Genomic DNA, 18,279 nt, shown 5'->3' with positions numbered 1-18,279 from the left:
CGTGTACACGCGTATACCAAATACACGGCTTGTTCTACTACTCGAAACGGGCCTATTTGCTCATGAATAGATTCACCTAAAACAGGGGTCAGCAACCTTTACTGTCAAAGGAGACATTTTAGACCCCCCCAAAAAATAGCAAGAAATCTGCCTGGAGCCGCAAAACATTTGAACATTGTGATGAATAGTGTTCGTCTATTGTATACTGATGGCCTAAGAGCTGCACCAAAATACAAAAATAGGCAGCACAATACGTTCAGATTCATTTCTACCTTTTGCGTTTTTTCATGTATTATTATTATTATTATTATTATTATTATTATTATTATTATTATTATTAATAATCATTTTTAATAATTAATTTTTTTTCACTTTCATTTATTTATTTATTTTTATTTTTTTTACAAAACGTTTCTGCCTTTTGTTTTTGGACGTTTTTCTGGTTACTTTTTGAACATTTTGTTTCTAGCCTTGTCTCAAATCAATTGTCTGGCATGTTTGGCAAATTTGTGGACATTTTAATGCCATTTTCAGGATTTCATCCTTTGTTTTTAAATGTTTTATAGTTACTTTTTCTTTTCGAGACATTTTTGCTAATTTATGGTAATTTTCTGCCTTTTGTTTTTGGACATTTTATGCTAATTTTCTGCTTTTTCGGTTCCTTTTAGGATATTTATGCACGGTCCCTTTTTTTTTTTTGTTGTTGACATTTTTAGGTAACTTTTTCATCTACCTTTTAATTCTCTTTTTCTGACAGCTTAAAAATTTGGACCCTGACATTTTTTTTGAATATTTAATTATTAATTTTTAAGCTATACCATTAATTCAGGAAAATAATATTTTATCGAAAAAAAATAAAATATGTAAAAAAAACACAATACATGTCTATTACTTTTTTTTTTTTTTTAAAGATCACATGAGAGGGACTAAAGAGACGCATGTGGCACGTTGCAGACATCTGACCTAAAATTACCTCCACCAAGGCCAAAATAATCCTGTAGTTGCCCAACATTTTTGAGATCTGTTATGGAGATGCGGTAAATAATCAAACGAGAAGACGAAAGCAAGTCATATCTCCTTTAATCTCAACATAATCTATTTTTTTTATACCTTCATTTATCGCGACACACGTTGTCAACGAAGCAGTAGAAAACAATGGATTGCCTCATCTTTATCCAAATCTGCAAGTTTTGGAGTAATTATGCAATTAAAAGGGAAGTCCAGCAATCCAAACCAACGTTTTGTGTTTTAATCTTTCGGCCCGATTGTTCACACCGATTCAGAAATATTTACATATCCTCATTGAAGCTGTGGGCTCTTTTGTCACTTTGGTCTGTGTTGCCCTTGAGGCAAACCGCTCACAGCCACAATGCAGTTCTCGAAACTGAACGACGAATTGCGGCGAATATCGGAATGGTTTGCACTTTGAATTGTGCTGAAATAATAAATATAGGCAGAAACAAAGACAACATCTTTTGGAGATTGATCATTTTGTTATTAGTTAAATCCATTACACTATTTGCGAAACCAAGGCCTTTGGGGGTATCTTGAACAATAAAAAAAAAAAAACAAACTAACAATGCATTGTGTGTTTTTAACAAGTGAACCTCAATTGGCCACTTCCTCTTTGTGGGTGCTGGCAGGTAGTTGATCCGTGACTGAGCTGGTTGACTGGTCAGGGAGGAACTGCTCTTTATGGAATAACAGTAGCATAAGTCTAGCTAATCAAAATTCATGCATTGCTATTTGATTGACACACTGCCAAAGAAGTAGTCATTCAACTGTAATTTTTTTGTTTTGTTTATTGCGAAACTTACACAAAAGGCAATTAAATCATTCACTCGCCGCCATTTTCACATTTCGCAATCCCGCTCGCTCCCGGCCGTTTTCCTGAATTTTGACTGATTTTGCAAGGCCCACAGAATATTGTGTTCAATTGCTATAAAAGCATGGAAGCTATCAAAAGAAAGATTAAAGTCTCTTCTTTCATCAGGAAAAAAAAGTATCTGTCTTGCAGAAATTAGCATTAGAAGAGAGCTAAGTTTCATCAGTTTTCGCAAATCTATTTAAAATTGTAAGTAATTGAGCTTTTTTTCGACATGGCCCTGGTTGATCTCCTTTGCTCTGCTGCCACCTGCTGGCCGTTTGTGTAATAACTACCATTTCTGCAACCGTTCTTTGCAGTTGAGAGGCTGCATCAAAGCCTTCTGTATGCTCTAGCATAAAAAAAACAAAACAAAACAAAAACGTATGAATACGTCTTTGGGACACTTACAACATGAAAAAAAAACACGTATTTACATGTTATTGGGAGCAAATGAGTTAAAGCGGATTAATAAACAGCACAAATGAACACTTTAATATTTACTAAATTGCCCAATTGCACCTTTTTATGGAGGGAAAACTAAGGAAGGCGAAAAGGAGGCCATCCTAGCATTTTTGGGCGGAGCAGCCAAAAATGTCCAAACAGTAAAGGTCAGATGTCGACGGTTGAAAGAGCACACACACACACGTACGCACGCACGCACACTGCCTGAGGTCCTTACCAGCTGCTTTGTCTTTTAGGCCAAAGAACTGGACCGGGACCACCTGCCATTCTTCCGCGACTGGGTGAGAGTTTTGCGTCAAGTCACACAATCATTTTCTGTTACCGTCTACATTTGGATTGTCGTGCGTTTGGATTTTTTGTTAATCCAGAAGCATCTGTGAACGATTTTTAGTCTTTTTTTTTTTAATGTCAGTAAACAAGCATTCTGCCCACTTGTGTTTTTGTTAACAAAATAGTCTTTGCTTGACAAAATGAGCACGTGGGAAGATCAAATGGCACTTTTTGTTACTGAACGGCAGGCGAATGGAGACGGAGCAAGATTTCGCTCCCACACGGTCATTAAATGTCTGCGCATCGATCGCGGCGCTCAGAGAAATTGAAGAAGCAAACAAGAGACAGCTGCCCTATTTTTGCTCCAGAAACTTTTAACTGCTGATAAAGATCAGCGCCACGGACGATGATATAAATTCCGAGCGGCTCGTTTGTATTGATCCGGCAGTGGTGCTCTTGGCTTTTTTGGGGTGCTGAAGGAAGTCTGCATGAGAGGTTTGGTAAATGAGGGGGAAAAAAAAAATATTGTTGGTCTGATTTTTTTTTTTAATCGTAATTAATCACATGACTTTAATTGTTAACTCGCGATTAATCATAAATTTTATCTGTTCTAAATTTACAATAAAATGTACAATATTTTTTTTTCCTCTAAGCTTTCATACTCTTGTTAACGTAAAAGTGGAAAAATATGTTAAACTTTAGAAATATGGCTGCATCTTTTAGTCATGATACATTTCATAATTCATAACATTGAGTTAAAATTAAAAAGTCGTACTGCACGGTAAAAAAAAAAAATGATTGTGATGTTTATTTGTGTTTTTCTGCCACTAGATGGCATAATTGCATTTGTCAGACATTGGTGATAGTTCAGTGCATTTTTCTTTTCATATTAAGAACTATCGTGATCTTAAACATGAAGTAACTCTAAAAATTCTACACATTTTAAAAATTGTAATATGCAACTTGACCCAAGTGTCCACGAATCTATACATTAATATTACATTTATTACTGTACTTTAAATTATTTAATTCAATCTCTGGTGTAATAACCTTATTTATTTATTGATTGAATTTTTATTTTTTATTTTATTTTATTATTATTATTAATTCAATCTCTGGTGTAATAACCTTATTTATTGATTGATTGAATTTTTATTTATTATTATTATTATTATTATTATTATTATTATTATTATTAATTCAATCTCTGGTGTAATAACCTTATTTACTGAGTGATTGAATTTTTAATTTTTATTTTATTATTATTATTATTAATTCAATCTCTGGTGTAATAACCTTATTTACTGATTGATTGAATTTTTATTTTATTATTATTATTATTATTATTATTAATTCAATCTCTGGTGTAATAACCTTATTTACTGATTGATTGAATTTTTATTTTATTATTATTATTATTATTATTATTAATTCAATCTCTGGTGTAATCTTATTTATTGATTGAATTTTTATTTTTCATTTTATTTATTGTTATTATTATTATTATTATTAATTCAATCTCTGGTGTAATAACCTTATTTATTGATTGATTGAATTATTATCTATTTTATTATCTGTTCTCATTGCTGCTGGACATGTAAATTTCCCAGAGGGAGCCATCCCAAAGGGAATCAATAAAGTCAAGTCTAAGTCTAAGTCTAAGTCTAAAGGAACTTTAAATTAACTGAAAATTAAGGCACTAATTTTGACACCCTAATATATATATTTTAACATACAGTAAGTCCAGTTATACACTAGTACACATAAAAAATTGTCTCTTTTAATGTGTCACTATTTTTCTCACTTGTGATTTTCCATCGGCAGCTAATGGCAAACTCTTAGCAGCTCAAACGGTACACTTTAGTCTTGATCTAATTATGGCTTCTTGGCAGAACATGCAGGGCTGTTATCTGTAATTGGATAAGTTAACTGTCAACAATTACGCAGCCGTTCAGCAGCCGCGGCGGAGACAGAAACAGTCGAGCACATCCTGCACCTGGTTGCGCTCACGAGTTGAGGACGTCAACTTCCCAGGGCTTGCACGCACCTGAAAGCACACCTGAAGAGTCAGAGCTGAGGTAATAACTACTGTCACAGGCCCCTCCCACCACCTTCCCTTCTCCTTCTTCTTGTGTTCCACCTTGATAATTCATCCAGTCATTATCCAGCATTTGATATTCACTGTCGACTAGTCGATGTTACAAGGTTGAGTTTCTTCTAATTGGGGCTGAATAATAACCAAGGCGATTTTACGGGCGCCTCCTCCCAACCGTGTCAGCGCCGCGCCAACGCCGGTTCTCCTTTCGCGGTTTTTGAAAGCTATCATTTCTCATGACGGGAAAAAAAAAAGAAAAAAAAAGGCCCCCGTCGACTCGTCAGTCTCATTGCTCATGGTGCGCGTCGTCGGCTTCCAGGAGGGCTCGTGCTGACACATTCATAAATATGACACCTTGTTTTGTCCTTCTGGCGTCTTTTTTTTTTTTTTTTTCCCGCTCGGCGACGGCCTTTGAATTGGAAGCAGGTAAGCTAATAGGGCTGCGTCTCGCGCATGGGAACCGTGGGCTTTCGGGAGAAGACGGGGCGGCCCCGGGCGACACGTGACAGGCGGATAATGACTGTATAGCTGTCACGTCAAGGATACCTGTCTGCCGGTAAATACAGATTTGCCTTTTTGACATCATTTTTTTCCCACCTCCCGGAAGATCAACCGAATGCAGCTTTCACGCTATCTCAGGCGAGCTATCAGCGCACGCGAACGAACGCGCACGCACGCGGGCCCGTATATGTCACTTGGACCTTTGTCCAATGGTATGCTCGCATAATTGTGATTTTATGCAATAACCTCTTTTTATCTCGCTACGTTTGGGAATTCATATAGAATTTAGGGGTGTTAAAAAAAATCGATTCGGCAATATATCGCGATATTACATCGCGCAATTCTTGAATCGATTCAATAGGCGGCTGAATCGATTTTTAAACTTCCATTTTTAATGGAAAAATATTCAACAAAACGTCTTACTTCGGGTTAGGGTTCACACCTTGAGAATGGAAGAATGTTACATGAACGGAACATTAAGCCTTAATATTTTATTTAAAATGACTAAGACTGAAGTTTCAAATGAATAAATAACACATTTTCATCCAAATCTTACATTGTACAAGTTCACTGTTTAGCATTTTCTAAATTTGAATAAAAAAAAAAAAAAAAAAAAAAAATCGACATATAAATTCAAATCGGGATTAATCGGTATCGAATTGAATCGTGACCTGTGAATCGTGATACGAATCGAATCGTCAGGTACTAGGCAATTCACACCCCTATATAGAATAGCAGTCAAGGGAGATATGCTGGATATGTGTGTGCTAATGTATGATCATGTGTGTGCGCGTGTGACTGGCAGGCCCGTCCGTGTTTTTGCGCGTTGCCCCGGGGAATGCAGGTGAAAGCAATCTTGGTCTGTGAAAGCCGGCGAGATGCGCCTTTTTTTTTTTTTTTTTTTTTTTTAGCACCCAGAGAGCAGGCGAGCCGATTCCTTTTTGATAGGCTGTGAGCCCCAAAGACACGCCCCCTTCCACCCACTCGCCACGCAAAGCAAGCCAACATCACTGTCGAGTTCGGGCCATGCGACCATTCGTCAAGGTCTATGTCATATTCCATACTGCATGAGTAATGCTATTTTTGTCAATCATATAAAAATTTGTAGTTAATTTCTGCCCAAGCACCACATTTTATTAAGACCCGTTTGCTAAGACTGCTTTTATTTCCTACACAAGATAATCCCCGTCACCTCCTTTTCTTTCCACAGAAAAAACAGCCAGGACGGATGGAATGATGCAACACAGGCCAAATATAACTAATATTCCATTCCACGTGAAGAATGATTAGTGACAACAAATCACATTGGCGTTTAATTGAGAAGTATTTACGTCCTGATGTGTCAAACTTAATCCTATAATAGAGCAATTGTATTCATTTGGCCGCCTGTGGATGCAACATTGGCTGTTGACACAAACGTCAATTTGGTGAGCAAACGGACGACTTTTCGGATATGGCCAGAAATGTTCCAATTCTAGTTATTGTCATTTTGGGGGAATTTGTGATCAGGTATTAATACTATTCAGTTTAATAGTGTAACCGTATCTAGCCTCAGTTTTAGTCAACAAAAACTTAACATTTTAGGCTAGTTTTAGTCATTTATCCTTTTACATTTTTTTTTTTTAGAGCTGTCAAACGATTAAATTTTTTGAATCAGATTAATCACATCTTAGAATTTTGATTATTTGTGATTAATCACTGACTTAAAAAGGCTCCCCCCCCCCCCAACATATTTTGCCTGCTAAATTTGAAGCACACCAGTTATGTGTTAATTTTTTCAACATTTAATGTTATGAGGACGTCTTCAAAAATTTATTTGCACTGCACGCGCTCATCCTGCTTTTTCTAATCAATTATTTTCATAATTTAAAATGGGAAAAAAAATGACCTACGGCATATGTAAACACTTATTAAATGCTTTACTTTAATGCATGTAGTTATGTTTATTGCTCAAACTCCAACAGCAACCTTTAACGTAACCATCCACTGTCGGCTAAAAAGGATCATCTGCGGTCAAAATTAATAGTATGATTAATCTGTGGTAATACAATGATTAATGCGATAATTTTTTGTGATTAATTAATTAGTTAACGCTTTAATTTTGACAGCACTATTTTTTTTGTCAGCAGATATTTTCATTTAATCTAAAACTACTTCACATAACATTTTCTGTCATGTTTTTGATGTAAAACCAACTTCATACAATATTACAGTATATCAACAAATGGCTATTATGACTCCCTGCTACAAGCTAGTAAATTCGCCAGCGATATTTAGCGGTCGGATTAACGTTATCGTTGGGACGTTACAGCTGCTGGATTGATGTTACGTTATAAACAAGCGCCACCAAACTTTCTGTTAACTTATCATGTCTTTGTGGTGAACTGCAAGATGTCTTTTCAGGGGTGTGTCAATGTCCGTTAAGGACAGATTAAGCAAAGACAGAATTGAACAAATTCATAATTTTCATCTTGTCTTTATTAGTCAACGAAAATACGGTAATTGCTGGACTATAAGCCGCACCTGTTACATTTCGAAGACGCATGTGCCCACATTAAACATGAGATATTTACAAAGAAAGATGGAACACAGAAAGAGTTTTCAAAGGTTTAATAATATACCGTAGCTTTTTTTTTTTTTCCCCAAACAGTGCCTGTGACGCGCAAGTAACACAGCAGCAATACGGTAATACGGTACGGTACGGTAATACGGTAGTAACTAACTGGGCTGGTTAAAAATAGCATACCGGTAAAAGTCACTGAGACTGAGACTTCTTGTATTTTACATGATGAGGATCTGTTTATGCTCATTTTAGTCACGCACAAAGCACCAAGTTACATTAAACTTGCGTCTTCCTCGACATATTCCAACTGTCTCACTCTTCTTACCTTTTCTGCTCAAGCTCCCCTGGTGGCTGTCAGGGAAAAAAAATAAACCTACCTTAAAAATAACCTTTTCTCTGGTCTCCTGACCATTTAAACTTCACGACTCTGGCAAGATTCTGAAGTACCTGGTTAAGGCGAAGGGTAATGGGATATTTATAAGGCTTTAGGTGAATTAATGAGTATAAATTTATACGTATTTGCACGCACACGCACGCACGCACGCACGCAAACGCACACACACACAAAAAAAGAAGAGAGCAATGATGATAAGACGAATCGGTAAGACTACCGAATGAACAATTCTGAGCTCTTAAAAAAAAAAAAAAAAAAATAAATAAATAAATAAATAAATTCCATATATAAGTGTGTGAAAAAAGTCACGGCTTATAGTCCGGCAATTACGGTACATACTGATTGGTGAAAAATGTGTGTTGATGAAAATATTTGTATTTAGTTTTCAGGAATGAAATTAAAACTACTAAAAATGAACATATAGGTTGTTGACTTTAAACTCTAACTACTGCAGGATGAAAAAAAAATGGCAGCAACACAATTAACACCGCAGCATGAAGCCTGTTGGACTGCTAATTGTACTCAAAGGTAAATGTTTGTACTTTTTCCAAGATCAAAAAGTTGTATAAGTGAAGAACCAAAGGAGCAAAAGTACTGTTTGCGGGAATCCTCCTCGTAGCAAGCATGACGTACAAGACCTGCCTCAATTTCCACCACTTTTCAATATTTTTAACAACTTTGTGTCACGCATTTCTCCATGACTGCAAATCACAAGAATAAACACATTGTTAAATCACAACATATCAATCTCGAATGGTTTCTAATTAGATCAGTGCATTAGAGACACGAAAGTCTGTCACTCATCTCACCGGCCCCTCAGTCGCACAATCTCGGCCCCTCTTGTGGACCCGCCGGCTAAAACGGAAACGTGTGTCGGTAAGCAGAAGTTTCGGACTGCCGGGAGACTCGGATTTCGCTCCACTGCGATAAAGTGGCGTGCCTGCGCCTCGCCTGGCGAAGTGACACATCCCTCCACATTCCATTCTGCGCTACAATCGCCACAATATTTCGTAACCTTTGATTAAATTAGTCCTTTGCCGGCTGCGCGATAGGCACGAGAGAGCTACTTAACGGATCCTGTCCCTCGGAGGGAAGAAAGTGCCTGAGCTTACAAGCATACCACCAAAGAAATATCAAAACTCTGTCACTCAAATCACTCTGGTTTTATTTCACTCCCACTCCTCCATTTCTTTCCACGTCTCTCTCTAAAGTGTACGCATGTGTGTGCGTGCATCACTAAGTCGATCCATCATGCTTTGTCACTCTCCAGGTGAGGCGTGCGTATTATGAGACGTCAAAGAATGAGTAGTTGAGTGACATTGCGTTGTTATTTTTCAAATCTGGGAAATATTGGCGCGGCGCCATGGATGGAAACGATAAATGAACTGGGCAGAATTGAATTGAATTTAGCCCAGGGAAGTCGGATTAATGCGGAGGGAAGGCGAAGGAGACGCGACATTGGTCAAATGTCAGTCAGCCGGAGACCTCGCTTGAATGAAATCAAGCAGACGAAAAGGTGTGTCGTTGACTGCACAGAAGCCACCAGCAGCTTTTCCGCAAGGGCCTGCGCACTTTTAATTATGCAACAAAAATGGATAAGAAACCACCTATGCTCTTGTAGCAATTCTGTTCATCTATTTCAACGGTCAGCAACCTTTACTGTCAAAAGAGCCGTTGGAAGCCAACTATTTATCCAAACATTAGTCGGGAACCGCAAAATATTTGAACATTCTGATGAACGAAACATTGTGTTAGTGTTAGTCTAATGTACTGAGGGGCCAAAAGATAATGAATAACAGAAAAATATGCAGCATTCAATACTTTCAGATTCATTTTCTTCCTTGTTTGGATTTTTGTGTGCGTGTGTGTATTTTCTGCTACTGCAATTTTCATACATTTTTAGACTTTTCTGCCTTTCTGTCAAGTTTCAGATATTTTTGGCAATGCTAGGGAAATATAATGGTACTTTTCTGATTCTTCTTTTTTGGGCATTTTATGGCTATATTTTTTTTTTTATAAATATATATTTATCCTGCTTTTTTTTTGCTATCAATTTTTTGACATATTTGGCAATTTTGAGGACATTTTATGGTAATTTTTCCGGGTTCTTCTTTGGTATTTGGACATGTTATGGATATTTCTTGAATGTTTTCTTTTATGCATTTTTATGCCAATCTCTGCCATGACTTGCAATTTCATGGACATTTTTAATTTTCTGTTTTTCTCTTCCTTTTTGGACATTATTAGGTATTTTATTTTTTAAACCTTTTCATCCACCTTTTATCTCTTATTTTTCTGACAACTTTAAAATGTGGACTCTGACATTTTTTAATTTAGTATTTTTTAATTATTCATTTTTTTATTTAATTTATTCACATGACGAATATTTGATCTAAAATAAACGAATACATATGTAAAACAATAATTTATTTATTTATTTATTTTATATTTGACCTGCTGGAACAAAATCTTGCCTTTCATTTGTGAGGGCCAGTGGACCCTTAATTGAATTCCCCTGAACTGGAACAGATTGTGTCAGATTTTAGGTTTCCACTGTACAGTATTAATTTTACAATTGACTTATCACATTTTCTAACGATGTGAAATGGAACACTATCAATCAACCAAATATCAAGTTAAAGATTTGAGTCACTGAATGCGTTTTCATTTTCCAAATGAAAGATTCATTGTTTGTGGATGTAGTTCTCACCACTATCTGGTTGATCAAGATTTACTGGTGGCCAGATGATACTGGAAGGAATCACTTTGCCGGAAAGAAAGAATACATATGGATGACGTTGCCGTGCCGTGTGTCTTTGAGTGTGAAATGTAAAACTTTGCGCAAATAAATGACTTGTAGCCAGTATCGCTGTCTCCCTGTGAAATGAATCACCCTGTCAAAAGTGCGGCGGTGTGCGGCTAATAATAACACACGGCTCAGAGTGGGGAGAGAATTCGCTCGTTTGAAACACGGGGGACAATCTCCAGTTTAATCAAACAGTGCGAGCGTGATGAAAAGTACCACACGGGCCAGTTTATTACATCATTGCAAAACATTGACTCGTGTGACGGACATCAGGTCTTCAATTGCTTGAAGATAATCACAGGTGGCATATTTCTCTGTCCTCAAAACTGCTGAGGCTGTTTTCCTTAGTAAGATTTGCATTAAATGTAAACGTTGGTAACGAGTTGGGGGTCCATAATACATATACCAAATTACATATAAAAATACCAAAATGTAACTTTTACACAGCCTTCTTGCGGCCCTTTTCTGATCAGGAACTAGAAATTCGAAGAAATCTCATGTACCGTATTTTTCGGATTATAAATCGCAGTTTTATTTCATAGTTTGGCCGGGGGTGCGACTTGTACTCTGGTGCGATTTATGTGCGAAATTAACACGTTATTATATCATTTCACGTTATTTTCACACTAAACCGCAAGAGGGCGCTCTAGGCCGGTGCTGATAAGTTCAACATTGCCGTTAGAAGAGCATCGTCTACCTCCCGAGTTGGGGGAGTTGTTTAAAAGTGACACAGAGGAAAAAAAAGTCACAGTGAAACTGATAGTTTGGTAAACTTGTTAGCATGTTGTTTATGCTAGAGTTATATGAATAACTTGTTAGTGATGGGACGAAGGGAGAGTTCCGGGTGGGAAGGTTTTGTTATGTGGAAAAGGGGAGTTAGCCTGTTAGCTTCTAGCTGAGTGGGGAGTTGCTGTTCAGACCTCAGAAGCTGATGTCAATAAAACGCCAGCCTTTGGCTCCGCCCTTCAACGCTCCGCCTCCGACTACAAACTCTTAATATGTTACGTCGTTACCGACATTACCGGGCATGTCAGTCATGTAACGTTAGTATACCGTACACTTCTTCAGCCTGTTGTTCTCTCTTTTATTTTGATTTTAAATTTCCTTTCAAGATGACATGTATGTTTTTGGTGTTGAATTTTACCAAATAAATTTCCCCCCAAAAATGCGACTTATACTCCAGTGCGACTTATATATGTTTTTTCCTTCTTAATTATGCATTTTTTGGCTGGTTCGACGTATAATCCGAAAAATACGGTAATTTTAAGGAAAATGCTAAAATGGGATTTATAGATATTTCCTTTAAAATGAGGTCTGTTTTTTCGGTATGTATCAAAAGTACTAGTGCTGTAGCCTGGTACTTGGTATCGGTGACTATTCAAGAGTCGAGTACTCATCATACTGGTATAGTCCTCAATAATACAGTGTTTGATGCTGGTGCGTGTTTGTTTACACACTCGGAAGCTGAAGCGAGAGATTGAGTACCACCTGCCTACAGATCCCTAATGGCAGAGCTTGCACCTGGGTACATAACATGCGTAACCAGACACAACCTTCCCGTGTCACAATTCATGTCAGTGGGCATTTCAATGTGGGCATGGGATACCACAACAAGGTGACATCATAGCATGCAGAGATTGAGTGCCGGCCACATGAGGCGTGCAGTCTACATGTTAAGAGATCGGGGCTAGCAAAGTCGGGTTATGAGGTACTACAAGATCTTCACTTGCGGATGACCGAATCCATTTTTAAACGTCCATTTTTGATGGAAAACTATTCAAGAAAATGTCTTACTTAGGGTTAGGGTTCACACCTTAATCATGGAAAAATGTTATATTAATTAATGGAACATTAAGCCTTCATATTTTATTTCAAAGTTATTCAAATATGAAACATATTACAACCTGTTTGTTGAATACAGTTATGACTGAAGTTTTAGATCAATAAATAATACATTTTCATACAAATATTACAGTGTACAAGTTTACTGAATAGTATTTTCTAAATTTGAGTTCAAAAAGAATCGCAACAATCGACTTATAAATTCGTATCGGGATTAATCTGTATCGAATCAAATCGTGACCTATGAATCGTGACACGAATCGAATCGTCAGGTACTTGACAATTCACACCCCTAGTTTCAAATATGTTTCACAACAAAATTCAACCAAAAACATTGTCTTTTGTACAGTGCAAAAAAATTAATAAATAAAAAATTCCAATTAAATTAAATTGTACAAGGAGCAGCAATAATATAGTAACATACAAAAGGAGTGGCATGGCTCAGGTGGTAGAGTGGCTGTCACTGGAAGTTGAAGGTCATTAGTTCGTTCCTCAATACTTAACAAAACTTTTTTATTTTAAATAAACTTATAAAATGTAATCAAAACCCTCTTTGTAAAAATTACTTACAATTTCTCAGTGAAAAAAACTTTAATATTTTTTTTTTCCAAGTAAATATAACTCTATCCCGAGTGTAGTATGTTTTACTTTTTGCTTGCTTCAATTATTCACACATGATAAAGGTTGCCACAGATATGTAAGATATTTATTCACAAGTTTAAAGATTGACACCAGAAAATCCACCGTAATTTTCCATCAGGTCTTCAAAAAGCTGCTAAAGTTTGCGGATGTTTGAGATTGGACAGCTCTATCATGTTTATTTTACCAATCGAAGTCTAAACCTAAAATTGCATCGTCTGTAATGCTCCCCGTTTGACCACTAATTGCCGGTTTGCTACATTTTGACCCGCATTTTCCTTTCCAGAATATTACCCTGCAACTTTTTTTTTTTCCTTCTTGCCATCACAAATGTTTTTGTTTAAGTCATAAATTCGAACCAGTCTATTTGTTTCCTTCTGAAATGCGTGCACATCGGCTATCCCGCAGCGTGTGCGTGCGTCTGTTTGTGCACGATTGGCTGGCGAGCCCGTTCCTCGCCTTTGCGGCACGGGCCAGGGCTCTGCGGCTGCCCCCAGGGCCGCCATTGTTCCCGGTCTTCACAGCCCAGTGGCCACAGATGTTCCTCGTTTGATACCGTTGCCCCTCGCACATCCTCCCCGCTCGTCTACATGTGTGGGTGGCCAAGCGGGGTGCCCTGTTGCATGCCACGCTCGCACGCCATTGGCCGCCGCCTGGCGCCGGCAGTGCACGTGACACTGAAAAGGGGGGAATTAAGCCACCGCATCTGCAGTTTTAATCCTGCCACCGCGCCGAATGGAACAGAAGTTAGCCCCAAGTGGAGAAAGGATGCTTTGCACGAGGAGGTTTTCCTAAAGCGATCAGGGGAAAACGGGCTGCGAGAGGATATAAGAGGAAGAGCAGGGCTTCGACTGTGGTTAAAAGCACCTCAAGGAAGACAGAAGAAAAAACAAGTTGACATCTCGCCCCACTTGTGCAACACATAACGGGCGGTGGGGGGGGGGTTGATCTGGTGGCTTAGCGCGACAAACAGGCCGTTGAAATTAACGAAAGATGCAACATCGGATGTCAAGAGACTTTGGCAACAGAGCTGAAGAAAAAATCATTGCTTGTAGGGGAACTGTTCCGCTTGCTTGCTTTCTAAGCGCAAATGTGGGATATGCGTATGTATAATCTTTTTTCAGTCTATATAGTTTAATCTCAAGAGAAGGAAGCGGAGGAAACACTTTGCTTTTCTTGTGAACATAACAGTCATTTTGATTGACACTGGCAGAGAGGTGATGTCACCTCCTACTTATAAATAAATGAATGAATGAATAAATAAATAAATGAATACAAGTGAAAATAAATAAAAAAAAATAAAAATATATATATATATATATATATATATTTTTATATTATTATTATTATTATTATTATTATTATTTTTTTCCAGACCGATACCGATACCCAGACCCTCAGTACTCACCGATACCGATACCAACTGCCGATACCAGTAGTACATTTTGACAACCGCACGTCACATTGACCACCGACATTTTGTATGTGCATTGCGGTAATAGGCCCACAGATACTTTCTGGTTGTATTCAAACTGTCTTATGTCAGGACCAGGAAGTTGCCTGATAACATACAAACGGAAGCACAAGCAATTTTTGCTCAACTGTAGCGGAGGCGTGCGTTCTACCGAGTGTCGTTCCAGTTATCTTGTGTAATCTTATACAAGTGCTATTGTTTGCACGTTTTCAAGTTGTTTGCACAACTAAAAAGGTTTCTTGTACTCTAATACATTTCTGATTGAAATCGCGTTTTTAGAACTTATCTTTGCAGGTGTAATAGTGATGAAGCCAAAGTCAACAATGCGCTTATCTTGAATCAGTCAACGTGATTAGAAACTGAAGTGTTTGTCTTCAGAGTGTCAGTTTCTTGTTTAAACAAAACACTGTTGGTGAACCATCTTGATCTGTTCAACAAAAATAAACTGCTACTCGCTTTTTTTTTTTTTGATAGGGGCACAGTCCCGTCGAAAGATGTTGTACCGTTTTTATTCAAGCTCATCATGATCAGAATTTGACAGACACGCAACTCATCATAACTGTTTATGTAATTATGTAATGCTGCCACTTCAAAATTAAACGCATGCGAAAAAAAAAAAATGACAACATGTCAGCCAAAGTGCACATTTCAAATGCTTTGAAGAACGACTGAGACGTGCACTAAGTTGAACATTTGTTATGTGTGCATGTGAATGAATGGAGTCATTTTTAAATGGCTCCCAGAGTTACAGTTGCAAAATACGGTGCGGGAGCTCCGAGTTTGCCACGTGAATATGCGGGAGAGGGAATTGACTCCTGCTAACTATTTTGGCCGTGAAAAGAACCAGTTTGGGATGTAAAGGAACAAACTGCGAGCAACACATTCCCACAGAAAAACAGAGAGAGAGAGAGAGCGAGAGAGCGAACGCCATGTACTCCTGCTGCAAGACAGTCTAGTCTTAATCAAAATCCCACACAGGAAGAACACTTGAGTAGTTTAATCAAAGTTCAGCCTGCTCGGTATTAATAATGGAGCAGTGGGCTGAAATGGAGTTTTACTTATTCAACACTGCACTTATTCGTCTCATATACCTTTATAGTATATTAGGGTCTGGGTGTGGCAGGAAGCGTACATGATCATAAGAGAGGCTGCTACCAGAATGTGTAGCGTTAGTGAGCGAGCAGTGTTGTAACATTCAGAAATATTACTTTGCTAGGGATGCGACGTTATCCAAACATGGTAAATATCAAGATCTGAACTCCACAATACGATAATATTACCAATATTGGGAGAAGGTTGGCGAAATAAAAAAAGCTCACGATAATGTATACAAATTCACAATATTGTATATTTAAAAAGGCACAATAATATAATAAGAGCAGTGACAGAGAAATCGGCTTGGCCATGTCATTGTTGAATATTTCACAAATGTATTTAGAAGAAATACACACACACACATATATATATATATATATATATATATATATATATATATATATAACATAATTTTTAAGACAAAGTATTCACGGACAACAATGAAAATGTTTTGCATATCTATATATGACCTGCAACAAAATCCAAACATACACCAGTTTAAAAAGAAATATAAAATAAGTACCTGGATTGGCTGCGCAACCAGTTCAGGGTGTGCCCCGCCTCCTGCCCGAAGCCAGCTGGGATAGGCTCCAGCACCGCCGTGACCCTAGTGAGGAAAGACGGTTAAGAAAATTGATGGATGGATTAAAATAAGTATTTTTGAGAAGTATGGGGAGGAAGAAGGGCTTGAAATACTATCATGGTGGGAATAATAATAATTATTGTTATTGTTATTGTTATTGTTGTTGTTGTTGTTGTTATTTTTTCTTTTGCTCAGTATGGCCCGATTGACTCCTTCATAGAATAAGAACTATGACGTTAACATTTAAACCACATCCATAGGTGATGCTGTATCTTACAGTACATATGCATCAATGCATCCGCCTATAATGTAACTCGCAGGTGCAAGTTTGGTTTTCACACACTATCTCGAATGCATAACTCGTATTATCTCGCTTAATATCTCAACCAGCACACAACCCGCCCCCTTCCGCGGTACCTCCAACCTCCTCTTCTCTCAACTGCTCCCTGTGAGAACACAGGACACCTCCGACCGTCACACCTGCATTCCCCAAGGCGATGCGGTTAAGGGAAATTATCTGAGGAAAGCTACACTTGGTTTTCTTTATTCTTTATCTGGAGGTGGTGCGTTCGTTCCGTCTGTAGGATGGAATGTGTGCTGATGGCTACGGTTCAACTGTCTTGTAACTACGGAACCGTGTGTGGGATTTTTTTATTTCATTTTTTTTTTTTAAAAGTCCAAATTGTGAATAATGTTTGGGTTGAATACGAAATGTGTAGTTGGGAAATCCAAACAGGCTTTTCACTGCTTGATTTAAGAAAGAAACAAACAGTCTTTGAGAAACAGCTTCAAGATACGTCGCAGCCTTGTTTTCCATCCGCCTGATTTTTGTTCTCACTTAACATATTTGCAGTAAAGTGAAGTTGTTAGTACACGAGGCTTTCTTTTCTTCAGGCCCATAATTCCTTGAAGACAAAAAGGCAATGCGGGGATTTTATAGAAAGTGAAATAGCGTCTTGTTCTCTCTAAAGCCATGTCTGGTCATGTCACTTCAGGTCTCAAATCCAGCAAGCCAAAGACAAAACACGCAGGCGTTAACATGGGATTATTGAAGGAAACCTGCGCAAACAATAGCTTGCACAGATCGAGCGGGGCGGAGATTTGTGCGCTGACAGCAACAATGGACATGTGTGGTGCGGAGATAGGCAGGCGTCAGCTAATTAGCTCAGTGGGAACATCCCATTGTCTGGCGTTGGGGACAACTCCATCTCAATGGAACCTCACTTGTGGAGCGTGCACACTGCTGTCTGGGTTCCACCAGGCTGGCCCATTGTTGAGCTAAATGCTATTAAGTTTTAAGCTGAGCGACACATAAAAGTGAAGCCGGTGTAAATTACAATTCCCCTGCGCATAATCCACTTGCTGATGGAAGACATTACAGCAGCCTTGTGTCTTGACAAGAGATTACGGCAGCGGCTTTACGCTATCCCGCTCGCAAACAGGAGACCGAACGGGATTTCTGCTTTTTATCTGCCCCATCCCTTCTTCGTCTTCCCTCGCCATCCGCCACCCTCTCGCTGCCTAACGCTCTCCCTTTTCTGTCCTCCTGTTCTCCCATTGATCTCGCAGTAGTATTCAGGAACTGCCAATGGTGCATGCCTGCAGGGGGGGGGGGGCACCAAATCCATTATCAGGTAGGACAACAGTTTCCAAAGTGTTTCGCTGCCACAGTAATACTGTATGGGAGG

The 18,279-nt window shown here is 38.3% G+C and overlaps 1 long non-coding RNA gene across 1 annotated transcript in view; it reads right to left on the bottom strand.

The window, feature by feature from the left end:
- Positions 1 to 18,279, bottom strand: part of LOC144009526 (uncharacterized) — a 92,869-nt gene that overhangs the window by 54,606 nt on the left and 19,984 nt on the right. Inside the window, exon 2 of the long non-coding RNA XR_013280953.1 lies at positions 16,532 to 16,615. This is a non-coding gene — a long non-coding RNA (uncharacterized LOC144009526). The remainder of the gene's footprint in view (positions 1 to 16,531; positions 16,616 to 18,279) is intronic.

This window comes from Festucalex cinctus, chromosome 20 (genome assembly GCF_051991245.1).
Source record: "Festucalex cinctus isolate MCC-2025b chromosome 20, RoL_Fcin_1.0, whole genome shotgun sequence".
NCBI lineage: Eukaryota > Metazoa > Chordata > Actinopteri > Syngnathiformes > Syngnathidae > Festucalex > Festucalex cinctus.
The sequence above is the reverse complement of the archived record's forward strand: the minus strand, read 5'-3'. Positions and strand labels throughout refer to the sequence as shown.